Here is a 19,927-nt window from a genome sequence, read left to right as displayed (position 1 = left end):
CCCTCCTAATAAAAATTGCATAAAAAGGGAAAAAAAACTTAGTTACAAACGTTTTACTTTTTGCCTATCAATTTCAATGTTCGATTTAGCAATGATACGCCAAATAACATATAGTGGTCTGTTGCTGCACTTTTAGGCAGTGTTCCTAACTTCTGGCATTAGTTTTCACATGGTCCTTTTCGGCCAGAGGGAATTCATATGAACTATTTAAAAAATGTGTAAACAAATTATTACATTAAATCGAGAAATGTAATTGTGCAGGTCTGTGTTTCCACACGTTTAAATTTTCAAATTGGAGACAGACATGCAACACTGATATGACAGGTAGGCTATTTTTACATTATCCTTTTTCTGTCACGTCAACCCTGCTAGTGCCTAAGATTTGTGGTTGATATCATATTTTTCCTGGGCTGAATTTTTATATTATGTATTTCTGGCTTGATAAAGGCCCATTATGGCATAAATGTTGCATAATTTACCTAATTTTTGTACCTTCGCTATGTGATTTTAAAGATGGAATAAAAGCTACTTTTTATCCCAATACAAACTCTCTGGTTCCTCAGAATTGTTTGGAATTTGCAATGCTTTGGAACTTGTGGGGGGTCATACTAAGCCAGCACAGAGTAACAATTGGTGCATGAGAATCGCTCACTGGATTCACTCATCTCAATCACAGCATCAGACATCATGCCGATGTCTCCTTGTGTGGCCGCACAGGCTTCTCCTAATGTACTGTATGATATCTAGTGGATTATCATACCTTGTTTAGTGGTGGGTCAGTACCTGGTTCAATGCAGATCAGCAGTTCCCAGTGGAGCACAGTTAGGATGGTACAGTAGTTTTCCATCTCCTGACTCACTTGCTAAGTCTCTCTTTTCTGCAGTGTGTAGGCTCTTATGATCCATGGGCTTCTCCCTCTCTCTCCTCTCCCCAATGTGTATTTTCCAAGCAATTACAAGCTTTCTAGATTTGCATGTGACTCGCCCCCTGGGCCGTGGGGCACTCGGTGGCTCAGGGTGGTCAGGCCAGTGGTAGTCCGTTATGTGCTGATGATTATGTCTGACTACGCCACCCGTGGATTTGCGGTCATTAGGAACCGCCGCTGCAAGGCAGACCGCTGGGGCTGATGAGGTGTGCAGCTAGGATGGTGTGACTCCCCACGGGAAGAGTGCGGCCCCAGGGCAGTGTAGTGGATGTTGGGAGTGATGATAGTGAGAGTCCCAGTGCTGATAGTGCTGGAGGAGCAAGGAGCACACAGACAACAGGTTGCAGTCCAGGGTCTTTACTAGAACAGGTAAATTGACCCACAAACAGTCCCAGCTAGGAGGGGACCTGGATGTCTGAGAGCAACGGAGAAATTGGCCCTGGTCAGGGTGAGGGTGTAGGCCTACCGTGCTTTCTGCGCTCCTTCTGGCTATCTCCTCGTTATTGGGTAACAGCCCACGTTTCCGAGCTTTCCGTGTATTCTCGCCTGTATGGCCTGCGACGTGGTTTCCTTTCTGCTCCCAGCCTTGTACGGCTTTGCTGGTCCATTCTGTTGTGGCAGGGCCTCCAGGCTTCTTAGGCCAAGGAATATATAGTCCCCTGCGGACTGGTTATCTGCTGGGGGATGTGGAATCCTCCCAGCCTCAGACACCAAAGTCTGGTAAATTAAGTCCGTTATCTGCCAAGACAGGCTCTCTTCGCCTCTTGTCTCAGGCTTGTGGCTCTTCTACTGCCACAGTTCCTCTTAGGGTGCAATACAACTGTCCCTCTCTGCTCTGGGACCTGAATCCTGAGACAGGTCGTCCAGCTCTCTCTAACCCTGCCCCCAGCACCAGCTTTTATAGGGGCAGCCAGCTCCCCCTACTGGCCTGAGACAGGAGGCATTGCATGCTAATGTTCCCCTGACTAGAGAACCTCCCCCTTGCTCTCAGACACAGCTTTAATATACTTGTGGCATCCAGGCCAGGGTGACACACATGAATTTATTCCCTGCAAATAGAATTTTTAGGATAAAATTTGTCAAAGTTATAAAATTTAAATTTCAAAAGATCAGTTTTTGCATTTCTTCTTTTTAATATTGTACCAAATTGTTCATCTTACCACTCCTACAAATGTTTCTGTTATCACTTGTAGAAATTGTTGAATAAGAGCTGAAAGTCTACACTTTCAACATCTTTGCTTTGAATCTATTGTGGTGGTGTACACAGGCGAAATAATGAAAATTCTGTAACGGCCCAAAACTTCTGGAAACAACTGCTTATCTATGTCATAGTCCTCTGTAAATTGGCTTCTTTTGTTAAGTATAATCCAGTTATAATAGACACTTAAACAGCCTAAAGTAGGATCAGAAAATGAAACTAGGATTCAGTCACATGAGAAAAACATTTGCCATGTCAAAGCCTGCAGCTTCTTCGAATATATCACTCACTTCCTTGGAAAATTAAATGAAAATCTTCCTCAGAGCAAACAAGACAGGGTCCTCTGGTGTATTTAGAATATATATGTAATGTCCATGTGTATTAAATGCTTTGCATAGATCAAATCAATTGTATAGACAAGTTGTTGCTTTAACGTAAGGAGACTCCTGGGAACTTTCCAGTGTTAATATTTGTAGTGACTCAATAATGAATGGTTCTGCATGATGATTCATATATTCATGCTTGTCTTATAGTTAGGAGGCAGCTCTACTGATATGATGATCTTTTTTTTTTTTTTAAATTGTCTTGTACTAAAATTTAAAAATATGTATAAATGAAGGTATAATAATAATAGTCTGATTAGCAAATATGAACATTGAACAGTTACACACTGAACATGTGCAGTCAGCTTGTTGCTTAATACCACAAATTCTGGTAGCAGGGAAAGCAGTGTAGTAGAGAGATGGAGAAAGAGAGGAGAGGGAGGTACACAGCCTGAGGCAGTTTCCTTGCTACTTAAAGAGGACTTGTTATCAGGTCAAAAATGTCCAGGTTTCGGGCTAATTTTATTCCTGCTGCTCTCATTAGTTTCCTATCTTTTGTTTATTTGAAATCCGCCAGTAGCATAGCTACTGGGGAAGGGGAAAGAGGGTGCGATCGCCCTGGGCCCTGCGCTTCGAAGATCCCACCCGGAGCTGTTGGGGGGGGACCTCCAGGGGGTCCTCAAGGTCATCAAGGTGGTTTTCAAATATTTTAGGCTCGAGCAGACAATAAGGAACCAGACAGAGACAGGTCTCAGTTTGGGAGGATTCCATGAAAATCTCTAACCCTTGTATTGCATAGACAGGTTATATAGGTTTACAGACATTAATTCCTAGTTCCCACCACCCAATCACAACCCAGAGTTCAGTCCTTTGCCCATATTAGGAACAACAATGAAGCGGTTCATCTGGTTCTGGTGTTGTCTTGTCGTTGTCAAGTGTGGACACATTCCTGGACACATTCCTATACGAAGTGGCATTCCTATACGAGGTGGATTCTATATCTGTTAAACCGGTTTAGGCAGAAATATATAATGCTTAAGGGGGGAGGGGTCCTTCATAGATAAAAATATCATTATCACCATGGAAAGCCAGTCCATACATCACAGTCCCCCTTGATAATATATTTTTATCAATTATATTGATTATGTGGGCCCAACATTCCTGGTCAAGGGTTCTGTGGGTACTATCCCATGTTCTAGAGGAACAGGGGAGGTTGGTCTTCATTCAGACTGATTCCATGTTATCAGACTGGAGCTTTCTGCGGCACCTCCATCCCCCTACAGGCCTTGACCAGACATAAGTATGGGCCCACTTTCATATCTGTATCAATTTTATCAGCTTTCTCAATTTGAATCTCCAGCTGAGTTGCTAAACCGGTTAATGCATCTCGGGAATAATTAACAAACCTCTGTTGGTTGTAATACAAATAGTTAATCCAAGCTACATTCTTATTAGCTGTAATGATGGGAAGCAGGGATTCAAAACCAGCTTTCACCTCATCCCGGGCTTTGAATTCATCAGGCACCCACCTTGGGACTTCTATGGCATCTATGTAAACGTGGGGGTCATAAAACAGTTCTGGTTTTATGGCTGCACGTCTGTACCTGTTCCTAACTGAACTGACTATATTAGTGAGTTCTGCTTCATGGTTTACTCGGGCTATCAAAATCGGCATAATTACTTTCATGAGGGCACATTGTCCTTCCTAATTTCCTTCCAATCTGCTCCTCACTCTGAGATCACCACAAACCTAGTATATACCTGCTAAAGATTTTGTATGGTTTTGTGCCAACCGGGTTATATTCTCATCATTGGTGATATTCTCTGCACAGTAGCCTGGAGGGAACATACCATAATTTCTAAATGTACCAGTAGTATTTTGTATTGTAATACACGTATACTTTCCAGGGTAAACAGTTATTTCTTGGCCAGGTTGGGGTGTCCCGGTTATTATAGGATATTTTTCTTTCCATTTCTGACATTCCATACTGATATTATTATTGCTGGAGTATAAACTCAAAAAACATTCCAACACTTCATCTCTCACGTGTAAGGGTACTGATCCTAGATGGGGCCTTGCAGAAGCACATACAAAACAGTCTGATTGATTATTGGTTTTAGCAGTATATCGAGTCCATTGAACCCAGAGATTGGTGTCTGTATACCCTGTCTCTACCAAGAAGGTTTCTGCAGTTGACAAATGAACTGATTGGCCTGGTGGTATTGGTTTACCCAGGGTTTTACTTGGGAGTATGGGATTTGAGGGCATACCAGGGCTAATGTGGGGCTTCTGAGCGACATCTTTTAGTATCAAATGTCCTAGATACAAATTCTCTGTATTTTCAGACTGCCATAGACCCAGAACATAGGTCCCTAGATCACATTGGGTTGGATTTTCAAGGTTCAGTACTAGTGATGAGCATTTGCTATTATCATTAGATCGGTAACACTTATTATTGGTCCTGGCCAATTCTGGATTAGTGAGGGTAAGCCGAACACACAAACTCTGATTTTTGTTATTTCTACACTTTATATTTTCCGTTGGGCGGTATCCCCAATCATCTCCAGTGTTCCACCCCACATCACTTCACGAATGACAGTTCTGATTATTTTTTTCGGGTTACACAGATAGTATATAAACTCAGCCCCCCTCCTGGACCAGGCTGTCCCTGCACAATTAACCACATTACAGTAGTCAAAGAAGAATGTTTGGGTTGGGACGGTAGTATTCACCCATAGTACATAAGGGCTGGTGCCAGCATTTTTAACGGGCATCGCCAATCCAGAACTTAATATACATAAGGAAAGGATATGGGAAATCATTTCTTTTCAGGAACCAGTTTGCAGTGTGAAGCTTGTATCCATGTTGGCCGGCCTTCAACTTTCACTGAGGTAGGAGTCACAAGTAGAACTTGGTAAGGGCCGTCAAAGGATGTTTCTAGGCAGCTCTTCTTTACGTGTCTTTTGACCAATACCTGATCTCCAGGTTTTATATGGTGGCAGGCACTGCTGGCTTCAGGATCTGGAATGGAAGAAGAAACTATAGCATGGGTGTTAGCTAATTCATTAGTGAGATTGATTACAAACTGAACAACTCTATCATTGAACTGAGACAATTCTTGTGGACAGTAAGAAGCTATTGGGGGTATAGCTCCAAACAATATCTCATACGGTGACAACCCATGTCTGGACAATGGGGTTGTTCTGACATGGTAAATAGCAATGGGGAGCAAGTCAGGCCATCCCTCAATCGACTCCTGCATCATTTTTGTCAGTTTTCTCTTCAGGGTACCATTCATTCTCTCTACCTTGGCGTTGGCTTGTGGATGATATGGAGTATGCAGGGCCACACTTGATCCTATCATTGTCAACAGTTCCTGGTAGACTGAGGCTATGAAGGTGGGGCCCTGATCACTTTCCACTACTTCTGGGGCTCCATACCGGCACACAACTTCTGAGATCAACTTCTTAGCCGTAGTCTTTGCCGTCATGTTGGGCACAGGGAATGCTTCGGGCCAATTAGAGAAAACGTCTACCACTACCAGACAGTACTCATATCTTCCTGCTTTGGGCAACTGTATATGATCAACTTGGAGTCTCTGGAAGGGGTAGTCTGGTTTAGCAAGGTGTTTTGATGGCACGACTTCTGTTCTTCCGGGGTTGCAGGTCTGGCAGTCGAGACAACTTTTGCTATAGTTGGACAATGTTGTTGATATCCCAGGTGCCCAGTAAAACTTCTGAATAAGTAGCAGTGCCTGATTCTTGCCTCTGTGTGTAGGACCGTAGGCCCAGGCTGCAATGGCTGCATGCATTCTTTTGGGCAAACAGACTAGTCCATTCACTCGCCATATATCGTTTTCTTTCTTTGCACCCTCTCTCTTCCATGTTCCTAATTCTTCCTTGGATACCAATCTTTGCTCGGATATAAGCTTGTCAGTAGGTGTCCGACCAGGGACTACGGCGTCTTGTGGCCCCCCTGGTTCAACCAGTGCCAGATCACGCAGGGCCTGTCTCCTTTGAGCTCGAGTGGTTATCATGACATAGGTATACTCAGCTTCTTTCACTTCCATTCCATTTCTTGCATGCAGTCATGTCCAGGTGTCTCTTCACAGGATGGATCGGATCCCCCTTTGGAAGAGGAAGAAGCGTTGCTGGATTGATGGTGGTGCATTGATGGAGAGTGACATTATCTGGAAGGAGGAGGGAGCACTGGAGCCAGAGATGTCGTTGGGTAGACAAATGTTTGGGTTGAGTCAAGGTCAAGATGGCAGCGATATCATGAGGGGCGAAGATTTTGGTCGGGTGCCCAAGGATGATGTCAGCTGTCTTGTCGAGCAGTATGTGTGTGGCATGAAGAGCTTTCATGCAGGTGGGGGAAGCTCTGGCTACCGGGTCAAGACGTGCAGAATAATAGCCAACTGGCCGTTGTCGTGTGCCATGACGTTGGGTGAGTACTCCGGCGGCATGTCCTGAATTTTCTGAAACATACAGGTGGAACGGTTTTTGATAGTCTGGGATTCCTAGTGCCGGGGCTGAGGCAGTCTGAGACTTGAGTAAATTGAAGGATTGACGGATGGCTGTGGTTTTTTGAGAGTTATCCTCGGTATATGAGGAGAATTCAGTTTTGAGAGCATCATATAGAGGCTGCATGGTTCTGGAGGCATCTGGAATCCATTGCCGACAGTAGGTACATAGTCCGAGAAATCTTTGAAGTTCAGTTTGGTTGCTTGGAAACTTGAGTGCGATGATGGCTGTCTTCCTTTCTTCTGTGAGATGTTTGGCACCCCGAGAGATGCAGTGTCCAAGGAAGACAACTTGACTTTGGCAGAGCTGAACTTTAGAGCGCGAGACTCTACAGTTAAGATCTGCGAGATGCTTGAGGAGGGACATAGTGAGGGACAAACAGAACTGCTCATCCTCCGAACAAATGAGGAGGTCATCAACATACTGCAAGAGAACGGCATCGGTATGTTGTATTATCCAGGGCAGCAAGCAACTGGTCATGTTGCGGGTGAATTGGTTCGGGCTGTTTTGGGCTCCTTGGGGCATAACAGTCCACGTTAATTGGGAACCTTTGAACGTAAAAGCAAAAAGATACTGCCAGTCTGGATGTAAGGGAATACTGAAGAAGGCATTTGCCAAGTCAATGACAGTGAAACAACCAGCTTCCTTCGGTACGTTAGACAACAAGGTGTGAGGATTGGGGACTACAGGGGTTTCGAGAACTGTGGTGGCATTGACGGCTCTCAAGTCTTGGACTAAGGCTGTGTGCCCACGTAGCGTTTTTCAAGCGTTTATGCTGCGGAATTTCCGCAGCGGAAACGCTTGTAAAACGCTAGGTAATCCGCACCGCATGGTCCCCAAGGGGATTCCGCATGTTCTATGCACATGCTGCGGATTTTTCCGCAGCGTTTATGCTGCGTACAAAAATCCGCAGCATGTCATTTAATTTTGCGGAAGTGCAGCGGAACTCCCGCCATTGACTTGCATTGAGACGCACAGAAACCGCGACTGTACATTTTTACAAGCGGCTTCTATGCGTCTCTATGTGCGGATGGTACCCAGTTCTGGAGGAGAGGAGACTCTCATCCAGACCTGGGTACCATTGTACCTGTAAAAAAAGAATAAAATAACAAATAAAGTTTATACTCACCTGTCCGGCGTCTTCTCTCTGAATGCCAGCAGCGCTGAAGGACCTTCGGTGACGTCACAGTCATGTGACCGCAGGCCCTTCACCGCTCTGTCTCGCGATATGCCGGCAGCCGGGAACCAGCCAGGAAGCAGCGCTGCAGCACACACCGGGGCCTCGGGGGTGAGTATAGCTTTATTTGTTTTAATTTTTACGGTTCACACTGTATAAATCCATGCTGTTTGCATGGATTTATACAGTGTGACCTAGTTGTCAAGCACTTTCCAAGTGATGCTATCGCCTGGAAAGTGCTTGTCAATCTGCATGCGGAAACGCATGTGAACCCGCATGTATTCTGCAGGAAAAACGCATGCACAATCTGCATGCGTTTTTTTCTGCCAGGGAGATGCAGAAATGCTGCAGAAATTTTCTGCTTCATTTCTGCATCGTGGGCACATAGCCTAAGCGATAGGCTGGAGCTTGTCCTAGTACAGCCTTTTTCTTTACAGGAAACAGGGGTGAATTACATGGAGAAACATAATGTCTGAAGGCTCCGTTTCCAAGAAGGGTATTGACTTGTTGCTGTAGGCCCTGCACCTGGGCAGGTTTTAGGGGGTATTGGGGGACTCTGGGTAGTGGGACACCAGGTTTCAAATGAACCATGACAGGGTCGACTGGGAGACATCCGATATCATCGGGACCCTTGGACCATAAATGGTCTGGTAGCTGATCCAGGAGGGCTTGATATTGGGTTTTGTTAGCAGGTGAGGACAGTGCCATCATCATTGTGGGTAGTGCTTTGAGCAGACAGATTTCCTCATGCCCCTGTTGAGTATGAGGATTGACGAGGACAACATGCAAATTACCATCATCACTGTAGGTAATTCTGGTTTTAAACTGTGACAGGAGATCGGACCCCATCAAATTAACAGGGCAGGTTTCAGAGATCACAAACTGGGATACCACATCGGGAAAGGGGCCAACAGGAATCAGGACAGTCAAAGTATGGATGGTTGGCTCTAGGGGCGGGTGCACTTTAGGGGCGGGATTTGGGCCATCAACGTCCACTAAGAGATCAGTGGGCGGATCAGTAGTAGGTACGGGCTGGGCAACAAAGCAACCTGCCTGGGTTTTTCCTTCCCCGTTTCCTGCTGCACGTAGTAGCACATGTAGTAGTACATAAATACACCATCTTTGCCTTCCTCAATCTCTACATATCCTTCTCGTTTCAATGCGCACGCTACGGCAAAGAAAGTCTTCGCAACATTCAACAAACCCTCATCACTTAACTTTCCCTTCTTCTCATTAATGCCATTTTCCTACTCGATAGGTTGTAAGCGGCCACTCTTCGGCATGCCTAATAGTTTAAACAGTTTAGTACTGTTCTTCACCGCTTTCTTCCCCTCTCTATTGGAAACTAGAGTGTAGATCCTCTCACTCGCTCTCCCTCTTCTTACACCACCTAAATATCTATTCCTTGACTAAAATGACGATTTGACAAGAACTAAAGACTATCTTGGCGCACGCTACGGTCCGGCCGGTACCGGGCGTTCCACCCCTACTCTAACTCCCTTCGTTAGGTAGGCAACCACGGTGGTCCGTGAAAGGAGGAGGAGTTCCTATACAGACATCTCCTCCGGGCGCGGCTAGCTACGCCTTTTACAGCCCTTCCCAATCTTCGATCACAGATACCGCCTTTTCTCAAATACAGACAAGGAGAAACAAATCTCACTGTTGTCAGCTTAAACCTATCATATTCAGAACCAACAACCACCTTATGATCCTCTGTGACATTGTTTCACGTACACCTCGGGGAGTGTGTTCGTGCTACCGGGCCCCCAGCAGGCACCACCTAACGGGTCACGTCCGGTCACCACGACTCGGCGAGATACGGTGGGCAGCAGCGTTTCACCACCTCTCTCTAAACCCAACAAACGGCAGTGAATACACAGTATGTAACACTTACCGCAGTTCGGGGGGTTGATCAGTCCCGCTTTGGAGAGAGGAGGCTTCCGCCGCTCGACCGCGAGTTTCGCCGAGCTCTCGGGTTTTGGGGTGCTCCTTTTGGGGGCCCCACGTTGGGCGCCAGGCTGTTGGGGGGGGACCTCCAGGGGGTCCTCAAGGTCATCAAGGTGGTTTCCAAATATTTTAGGCTCGAGCAGACAATAAGGAACCAGACAGAGACAGGTCTCAGTTTGGGAGGATTCCATGAAAATCTCTAACCCTTGTATTGCATAGACAGGTTATATAGGTTTACAGACATTCCTTCCTAGTTCCCACCACCCAATCACAACCCAGAGTTCAGTCCTTTGCCCATATTAGGAACAACAATGAAGCGGTTCATCTGGTTCTGGTGTTGTCTTGTCGTTGTCAAGCGTGGACACATTCCTGGACACATTCCTATACGAAGTGGCATTCCTATACGAGGTGGATTCTGTATCTGTTAAACCGGTTTAGGCAGAAATATATAATGCTTAAGGGGGGAGGGGATCCTTCATAGATAAAAATATCATTATCACCATGGAAAGCCAGTCCATACTTCACAGAGCTACCGCTACCCTTGACTATATTGCCATGCTGCGCACGCTAATATAGTTAAGCTGTGTGGTAGAGCAGAGAGAGATGATCTCCCTGCACTACCGCTCCCTGTTCTGTAGACTGCAAGTCGCTTTATGCCTGAGGCTTATGTAGTGCCCCGAGGGTTCGGTCGCTACAGAGGGATTGTATCTCACCCAGAGGTGTGATATCTCACTTCCAGGTAAGGATGGAGTGTGGCTCAGGACCCTAACACCCACATGCACTACACCACATTTCCGGGGGACGGGGCGACAATGCTCTCAAGAGTGAGCACAACTGCCCCTGTCCCTGGCTGGAGTGGGGGGAGGGAACACCTAGAAAGGGGGAACCCGGTAGTGTGTGGGTGGGGAGAGTAGATTCTGGGTGCACTGAAAAGTAGGAGTATATAAGGTGGGCACCATCTTAGAGTCAAGGAGAAGGAGAAAGAGAGCAGAGAGAGAAGGAGGCTGGGAGCAGGGGCTCTGTACGAGATCTGCTCCGCGGGCACGTCAAGTCACAAGGCTTGGGCCTGGAGGAGAGGAAAAGGAGAGGAGAGGAACAGAGGAGGCTCCAGGAGTGGAGTGAAGGGACCCCAGGGGTGCGGACCGGCCAGTCGCCACCGTACGCTCGCCGCTACCAGAGTAGGGGGGTCAGGCCGAGAAAGGGAACCGGATCCCTCATCTAGTGGAGGAGAGCAACTACCCTCAGCTAGTAACCAGAGGCCATGGCATTGCACGTGTTACGGCCCCTCACTACACCCGTTAGGAAGGCACCATATAGGGCCCAGCGAAACGGAACAAACGTTTGCCCGCCAAGGGACGAGGCAGCTGGACAGAAAAGTGGTCAATTGTGGGGTACGACGGGCCAGTGAAAGGACACACGAAGGGGGTCCTGAAAAGCATTCCAAAAGTACCTGGGAGTTGGCCGAGCCCCTCACCTGGTGAGCACAGTACTACGTGGGCAGCCATTACCTGCAGAAGTGGCTTGGAGTGTAAAACCATGAGTAAAGACCCTGGACTGCATCACTGAACTCTGAGTCATTTCTGCTGCGCCGATGCACCATCACCCCCACCATCTGCACTCACTGCCCTGAGGCTATACTCCTCACGTGGGGAGTTATACTACCCTCTGCTGTGCACACAACATCAGCCTCAGCGGTCTGCCCCGCAGCGGCGGTTCTCAGTGACCGCAATCCACGGGTGGCGTAGTCGGACATTTAAACATTAAAAATCAAGTAAACAGATCCGCCACTGGTTTGACCACCCTGAGCCACGGGACCGAGTCGCCGCCACGGAGACTACAACCCTTGATATTACACAGAGACCCGGGTCCGGGTATTTCCCCAACACACGGCCCAGGGGGCGTGTCACTTACAGAACTGCAGGGGTATGCAGTGTCAAAAGAGTTGGCGTACTAACAGTATGCCAGCGGCCCGGCGCCGGGAGTTTGGTGTGCAGTGTACGTGCTGGCGCTTTGCAGGAGAACTCGTCAGGATCCTGGATTAGGTGAATATGTGATGTTTTTAAAATTAATAATCATGTGGTGTGACTGTGGGAGCATCATAAACTATGGGGGCCTTTCATACATTGTAAGGGCTACTGTGGGGTCTCTTATACAGTGTGGGAATTACTGTGGGGGGCTCTCAAAGTGTGGGGGGAATTTTACACAAAGGAGGCATTTAATTTGTAAGGGGCACAGTGTTGGCATTACTATGTGTGGAATTTAAAGGACAATAGTTTTGTGACACCGCTGGGGCAGTAAAAGGGAAACATACGATAGCAGCGGCTCATTAATAAAGAATATAATAATAATTTTGATTTATATAGCGCCAACATATTCCGTAGCACTTTACAATTAAGTAGGGACATATACAGACAATATAAACAATACAAGGTATCATATTTCAACAGTTACAGGAGGAGTGAGGGCCCTAGTGGCAAGCTTTCTATCAATATGGAAATGAGGAGATACAATAGGTAGAACATGGTCATCAGCCAGTACCTGTCTAAGAACAGTTACCGTGTGCTATTTGGTGCATGGAGGATGTGGAGAAAGATGAATAGGCAGGGGCAGATTAAGATTAACATTTAGGAGGGGACAGGGGAGAGTTAGGTTGGTGAGTTGAGGTGATAGGCTTGTCTAAACAGATGTGTTTTTAAAGGGCGTTTGAAGACATGGAGGCTAGATATTAGTCGGATCGTTTGGGGCAGTGCATTCCAGAAAACTGGGGCGGCACAAGAGTAGTCTTGGAGACAGAGGTGTGAGGTTCGGATTAAGGAGGATGTTAGTTTTAGATCAGTTGCAGAATGGTGGGCACGGGAATGACGGATGAGATATAGGGCGGTGCAGAACTGTGAAGAGATTTGTGAGTGAGAGAGATGAGTTTGTATTGTATTCTATGGTGAATGGGTAACCAGTGCAATGACTGGCACAGGGTAGAGGCGTCAGTGAAGCAGCCTGATAGAAATACGACCGTGGGTGCTACATTCAGAATGGATTGGAGAGGAGAGAGTTTGTTTAGAGGGAGACCGGTTAGAAGAGAGTTGCAGTAGTCCAGACGAGAGTGAATAAGAGTGACAGTGACAGTTTTTGCAGTATCAAAGGTGAGAAAAGGTCAGATTCTGGAGATGTTGTTAAGGTGCAGGTAACATGAGTGAGTGAGCGACTGTATGTGGGGAATAAAGGAAAGTTGTGTGTCAAATATGACTCCAAGACAGCGAGCTTGCTGCTTGGGAGTTATGGTGGCGCCACCCAAGGAAATTGAAAGGTCAGGTATAGTAAGGTTAGTAGAGGGAGGAAAAACAAGGAGTTCAGTTTTGGAGAGATTCAGTTTCAAATAGAGGGAGGACATGATGTTAGAGACAGCGGACAGACAATCACTGGTATTTTGTATTAGAGTGGGGGTGATGTCAGGTGAAAAGGTGTATAGTTGGGTGTCATCAGCATATAGAGAATACTGGAAACCAAATCTGCTGATGGTTTGTCCAATAGGGGCAGTATACAAGGAGAAGAGGAGGGGGCCTAGGACAGTATTGGGGTGTAAATAGATTGTGGAGTATGTGTAGGTTGGAAATAGATGGAGACAGTGCTGGAAATGTGAGAAGTCTAATATATCTTTGTTGTAATCTCTGCAGCCGACTCCTAGCTGGAGAAGTTATGTCTGCCTGGGCCAGATGGAAAAGATGGGAGAAGTGAACGACTCCATTAGAAAGAACATCATCAGTAAGTCACTATCTATAACTGTACTGTAATCTGTTATATGTTCTGCAGGACTGGTATATACCATTATATGGTCACTATATGGCGGTAATATTAGTGTTGATCTTTGTATAGAGATTTATTTTCAGCAATACCATGATCATTTGGCTGATTCCCCTGAAGCCACAATTAGGGTACACCACCATAGTTGTAATCAAGGTTATCTGGTTAGAGGCCCTGAGCTGAACCCCTAGCTATGCCTCTGAAATCAGCCATACGGTTTTATAGATATGGACCTATCTATTTAATGCTGTTTTATTTTTACCAAGGGGGTGTTGCTCACATAGTTCTCTTTAGGCTATAATAACTATTTTTATTAACTATTTTTTTAAATGTATATTTTTATTAACATGCATTCTTTTTTTCTATTTCTTACAGTATGGAAGGAAATATTGGTGCCACTGTTCACGGTGAGGAAGAGGATGTCACGATGAATGTTACAGCAGGCCAGGATTCTGATGACATCTTCCTCACATCCTCTCCGGATCCTGCCGCTGCTGCTTCTTCTTCTGCCGCTGCTTCTTCTTCCACTGCTGGTCCAGCTGCTGCCATTGCGTCAGGGGCCACAGTGATGGGCACTGGCACTGCCCGTCAAGTGGACCAAAACAGGGTTTAACCAAAGGCAAAGAAAAAAAACAAAAAGGACAAGAGGGTGTGAGAAAAGTTCAAGCCCTGACGACTCACACCCTAAATCTTATAGACAGGGCCAACCGAGAGGATGAGTTTAACCATTACAGGGCAATGGTGGCTGGTCGGCTTCGGGGCAATGCCACGGGACAGGCAATCCATTTACATGGCAACGGGCAACTGTTTCACAGATTTAATACATGTGAGGAATGCTGGAAAAACAGGCATTCCTCACATGTATTAAATCTGCCAAACAGTCGAAAATCATTTTCACAGAGCGACGAAAACTTAAAGCCTGAGCATTCTATAAATACTCGGTGCTCGTCCGAGTATACTCGGCAAAAGGGTTAACTGAACATACTCGCTCATCACTAGTAGCGATAAAATATATGTGTATATATTTTTATTTTTACTTACTGCAAGGTGATGATGTAGAGATAGCCCTTCTCATTATGGTGTCGCTGTAGTCCAGCTGGGGTGCTAGAAGATTGAGCAGCCGGTCAAACGCATGGATAGGAATCCAACAAAATGGCAGAATTTTTTCCGGATATCTGGAAAGAAAAACAAAAAAACATTAGGTACACACGGATGACAATATACTTTTTTCCCAAACTTACCTCCTTAGATCTTGAGATAGCACATAGAAGTGCCCCTTGTCAAATCTCTCCAAAACTATAGGGTGTACCCAGAGTTCTTCTTCTAGACCGCTCCTATGGAACAATAATTGGTTAGTGCACTCCACAGAAAAAAATAAAATGAAATGTACATTCTACCTACATTTATCCTACCTGCTCGCTGTGGAGATGCAGGATATTTAGCACACTAATTAATAGCAGGTTCATATACGGCCTGCGGAGACGCAGGGGCTGCTCTTGATGTGGCATTGTCACTTGCAAAATGAAGAATGGAAAAGAGGGATTGGGCAAGGAAATGACATCAGAAAAAGTTGTTGTTCTTTTCAACTCTCTTTATTTAGCTCCCAACCACATACATTTCTGTACAAAAAACGCTTCCAAAATTGCTCCAAAAAACGCGTCAAAATCGTGGCAAACCGCATATTTTTTCCACAGCAATTTTTCCTGCCAAGGAGATGCAGAAACGCTACAGAAATTTCTGCTTCAAATCCTGAACCTGCGCACATACCCTCAGACAATACATAAAATATACAATAAAAATCAATTAAAACAAGGATACCTCAGAAGGGACATCCCAATCCTGCATTATGATTATGTTTATAGGACAAAGGATAAGTAAAACACTATAGGAATTTGTTCATAGTATATTGCCAGTGCAAGAAATTATTTTACCTGTGTAATTATGGTTGTCCACAATTTGCACACCATGCTATTATGTTCCTCTCCAGTAAACCAGTTTCCCTCTTTGATAAATATCAGAAATAATAATTTTTTAACTGGACAAAAATGGTTAGCTGTTTACTGTGAGGTTAATGCAGTATAGCAGGTCTAGTGTGTCCCTTTGCACCAACGCGTGTTTCACCTCTCTAGCTTCTTCCTGGGGTATGTACTTGTGATTACATGTAATGTATTTTTTTCTATTTCCATGTTTGTTTTTGTGATATGCAAAATATAGTGGGTGTTAACCTGAACCTTAATTGGTGGACCCTATATCTTGTACAATTTAAACCTGGCTTGTTGTCTGAAAATATGCTTGACGAAGACCTCAAATGAGTCAAAACATAGCGATTATGTATCTGGCATAATGAATCTATTTCACATATCATGAACCGTTCTTGGATGCGGTCCATCTTTTTCATACTTGCCCTGTAGTTAGTGCCTAAATATAATTAAATTTAATCTCTTTTCACTTTGGCTGTTTTTCAACTCAGCTCCTTAAAGTCTCCTCTAGTTGTGTTAAAATTGCATTTATTACAGTGTGTTAATAGAAATCCTACGTTTCTCCAGTGCTACCTTTTGTGGGGATAAAGTCATCTGTAATTGCACCTTTTCTATTCATAGGAAAACATAAAGGTTGTGATTTTACAGTGGGGAAAATAGGTATTTGATACCCTGCAGAGTTTGCAAGTTTTCCCACCTACAAAGAGTTCTGTAATTTTTATCGCAGGTACACTTTAACTATGAGAGACAGAATCTAAAAATAAAAAAACAGAAAATCACATTGTATGATTTTTACATAATTAAATTGCATTTTATTGTATAAAATAAGTATTTGATCAACTAATAACCAGCAAGAATTCTGTCTCTCACAGACCTGTTAGTTTTTCTTTAACAAGCCCTCCTACTCTGCTCTCATTACCTGTATTAATTGCACCTGTTTGATTTCGTTACCTGTATAAAAGACATCTGTCCACACAATCAATCACACTCCAACCTCTCCACCTAGGCCTAGATCTGTCTAAGGACACTGGGGGCTAAATTTTAGACCTGCACAAGGCTGGGATGGGCTGAAGGACAATAGGCAAGCAGTTTGGTGAGAAGGCAACAACTGTTCGCACAATTATTAGAAAATTCAAGAAACACAAGATGACTTTCAATCTTCCTCGGTCTGGGGCTCCATGCGAGAACTCGTCTCGTCGGCTAAGGAGGATTCTGAGAAAGCTCAGGAATTAGCCCAGAACTACATGGGAGGACCTGGTCAGTGACCTGAAGAGAGCTGGGACCACAGTCTCAAACATTACCGTTAGTAACACACTACAGCATCATGGATTAAAATTCTGCAGGGCACGCAAGGTTTCCCTGCTCAATCCAGCACATGTCCAGTCCTGTTTGAAGTTCACCAATGACCATTTGGATGATCCAGAAGAGGCATGAGTGAAGGTCATCAACTCCACTCGCCGTGTTTGGAGGAAGAAGAAAGATAAGTACAACCACAAGAACACCGTCTCAACCGTGAAACATGGTAAGGGGAACATCATAATGCGCTGCTCCCAAACTTCCTGTACTCACACTATAGAACTGGCCGGGCAACGCTTGACTCCTCCCCCTGAGCCTCTGCCTGTGTCTCCCTCCAGTCTGTGCTCCTGTCTCAGTGTGATAGGCTTTCTGAAGACAGCAGGTGAGGTGAGGCAGTGTCTGAGTCTCTGACACAACGTATGTATAATGTGAGTGACTCAATGTGCCTCCTCCTCCCAGACAGTCCCAGCTCCCTTCAGTGAACGTGAGGTACTGATGTGTTTATTATTTAGTGATGTCTACACAGTACACTACAGACACATTAAAGTCTGTGCAATGTTAGCAGTAGTAAGAAGAAAGGTTAGATATAGTGCAGAAATGTGCAGCTGTGCTTCTAGGTTGTGTGGATGGCGGCCTTTTCTGCAATATACATCTTATCTAAATGTAAACAAACACTGTTAAAAATATGTCACCATCATGAGCTGCATGGAACACTTTGGCTGCTAGGGAGGGGGATGAGGAGAAGAGGATGAGAGGCTGATATCATATAGATAAGGTGGTGGGGGGTTATCAGCCCTCTGTAGCCTCACATACAGTGTGTGAGCAGTGGGGGTTGAATTTGTAACAGTTTGTTAAAGGCAGGGCAGCAGGGGCACAATAACCGCGTTTGCCGCTGTGACCGGGCCCGGCAGGTCAGGGGCCCGCCGACGCCAGCGAAAACTTAAACTGGATGTGCGTCCTCGGATGCACACCGTAGTCAGCTGCTGGCTTCGCAAGAGAATGCCACGTGGTGGGGGAGTGCAGGGAAGTCGAGTATTTATTTTTAAATCAGTGGCCACACTACTACATGGATGACTATGGGGTGAATTATACTTTATAGGATGACTATGGGGTGCATTATACTAGTATGGATGACTATGGGGTGCATTATACTTTATGGATGTCTATGAGGTGCATTATACTTTATGAATGACTATGGGGTGAATTATACTTTATAGGATGACTATGGGGTGCATTATACTTTATGGATGACTGTGGTGGTGCATTATACTTTATGAATGACTGTGGGGGTGTATTATACTTTATAGGATGACAATGGGATGAATTATACTAGTATGGATGACTATGGGTTGCATTATACTACTATCGATGACTAGGGGGTGCATTATACTTTATAGGATGACTATGGGGTGCATTATTCTATGGATGACTATGGCGTGCATTATACTTTATGGATGACTGTGGGGGCATATTATACTTTATGGATGTGTATGGGTAGCATTATACTACTATGAATGACTATAGGGTGCATTATACTACTATGAATGACTATGGGGGTGTATTATACCACTATGGATGACTATGGGATTGCATTATAATACTATGGATGTCTATGGGGTGCATTATACTACTATGGAAGACTGTTGAGGTACATTATGCCACTATGGATGACTATGAGGGTGCATTATACTTTATGGATGACTATGGGGATGTAGTATACTTTATGGATGACTATGGGGGTGCATCATACTACATGGACGACTATGGTCTGTGCAGTATATTATATGAAGGACTATAGGATGCATTATACTATAAGGAGGACTATCGGGGGTTTATTATACTTCTTCTATGGAGCCCCGTGACTTCTATGTACGCCCCTGGTGAGTATAATGGTCTATTTTCTTCTATACATTAAATGTATATATCCTTAAAGGTATATAATGGGTGATATATATACACCAGGATGGGGGATAGAGGGCACATTATATATATGTATGATGGGGGGGGCCCCTGTCCAAATCTTGCACCATCAGACTCTAATTACGCCACTGCCTTTAGCTATTAGGACCCTGGTACAAATGCCACTTCTGTGCTTTTCATACTTACCTCCTGAGGTCATAGCCCCACTAACAGTATTCGCTAAGTATTCGGTCAGTATTGTTTGTCAAGAGTGGGAGCCAAAACCAGGAGTGGGTGATAAATGCAGAATTGGTGCTATTTCTATTATACCTTTTCTCTGATTGTTCCTCACCTGGTTTTGGCTCCCGCTCCTGAGAAAAAATACTGACCGAATACTGATAGTGGGGCTGTGTCCTTACCTGTAGGATGGAGAGGAGGCTCTAGCTCAGATACAGTGCTTCCTTTATATTGGAGTTACAAATTGTAAGAAGACCACTGTTTCAATACGAGAATCCGAAAATGCTTTTTCAACCAAATTATCTTTATATTCTGTAGCACATTCCCACTAAATTTCCAATGAGACTATTCAGAACTCTTAATTCTCTTTTGATCACTTTAATATAGGCTTCTCACATCCCAAACTGAAACTAATCTACAAAAATCAAAGGGCTGTGCAGGAATGGTGCTATCTGAGCCTTTATTATACTACTTGGTGGAACAGCTGCAGAATTTCATGGTCTGGGTAAATCCTAGCTTTCCCAATACACTTAGCAGATTTTTCTTCTTGGCTACAAAAGTAGTGGGACTAACTATAGTTTCATCTTTTTGGAACATCCAGATTTAATTATCTCATACTTATCC

At 44.8% G+C, this 19,927-nt stretch overlaps 2 long non-coding RNA genes across 2 annotated transcripts in view; one reads left to right on the top strand and one right to left on the bottom strand.

The window, feature by feature from the left end:
- The window catches only part of LOC141273632 (uncharacterized), a 256,905-nt gene extending 241,058 nt beyond the window's left edge, over positions 1–15,847 (top strand). Inside the window, exons 2-3 of the long non-coding RNA XR_012322111.1 lie at positions 13,766–13,853; positions 14,268–15,847. This is a non-coding gene — a long non-coding RNA (uncharacterized lncRNA). The remainder of the gene's footprint in view (positions 1–13,765; positions 13,854–14,267) is intronic.
- On the bottom strand, positions 13,307–17,623 carry LOC141273631 (uncharacterized). The gene is made up of 4 exons (XR_012322110.1): positions 17,441–17,623; positions 15,134–15,226; positions 14,934–15,067; positions 13,307–14,473 (listed from the first exon to the last, which is right to left on the bottom strand). It is a non-coding gene; the product is annotated as an uncharacterized lncRNA (long non-coding RNA).
- Between the last annotated feature and the right edge of the window lie 2,304 nt (positions 17,624–19,927).

The sequence above is a fragment of the Phyllobates terribilis genome, unplaced genomic scaffold (genome assembly GCF_046119375.1).
Source record: "Phyllobates terribilis strain yellow unplaced genomic scaffold, ASM4611937v1 Scaffold_5__5_contigs__length_657084704, whole genome shotgun sequence".
Lineage (NCBI taxonomy): Eukaryota > Metazoa > Chordata > Amphibia > Anura > Dendrobatidae > Phyllobates > Phyllobates terribilis.
Note: the sequence above shows the minus strand (reverse complement) of the source record. Positions and strands in the feature narration are given on the sequence as shown.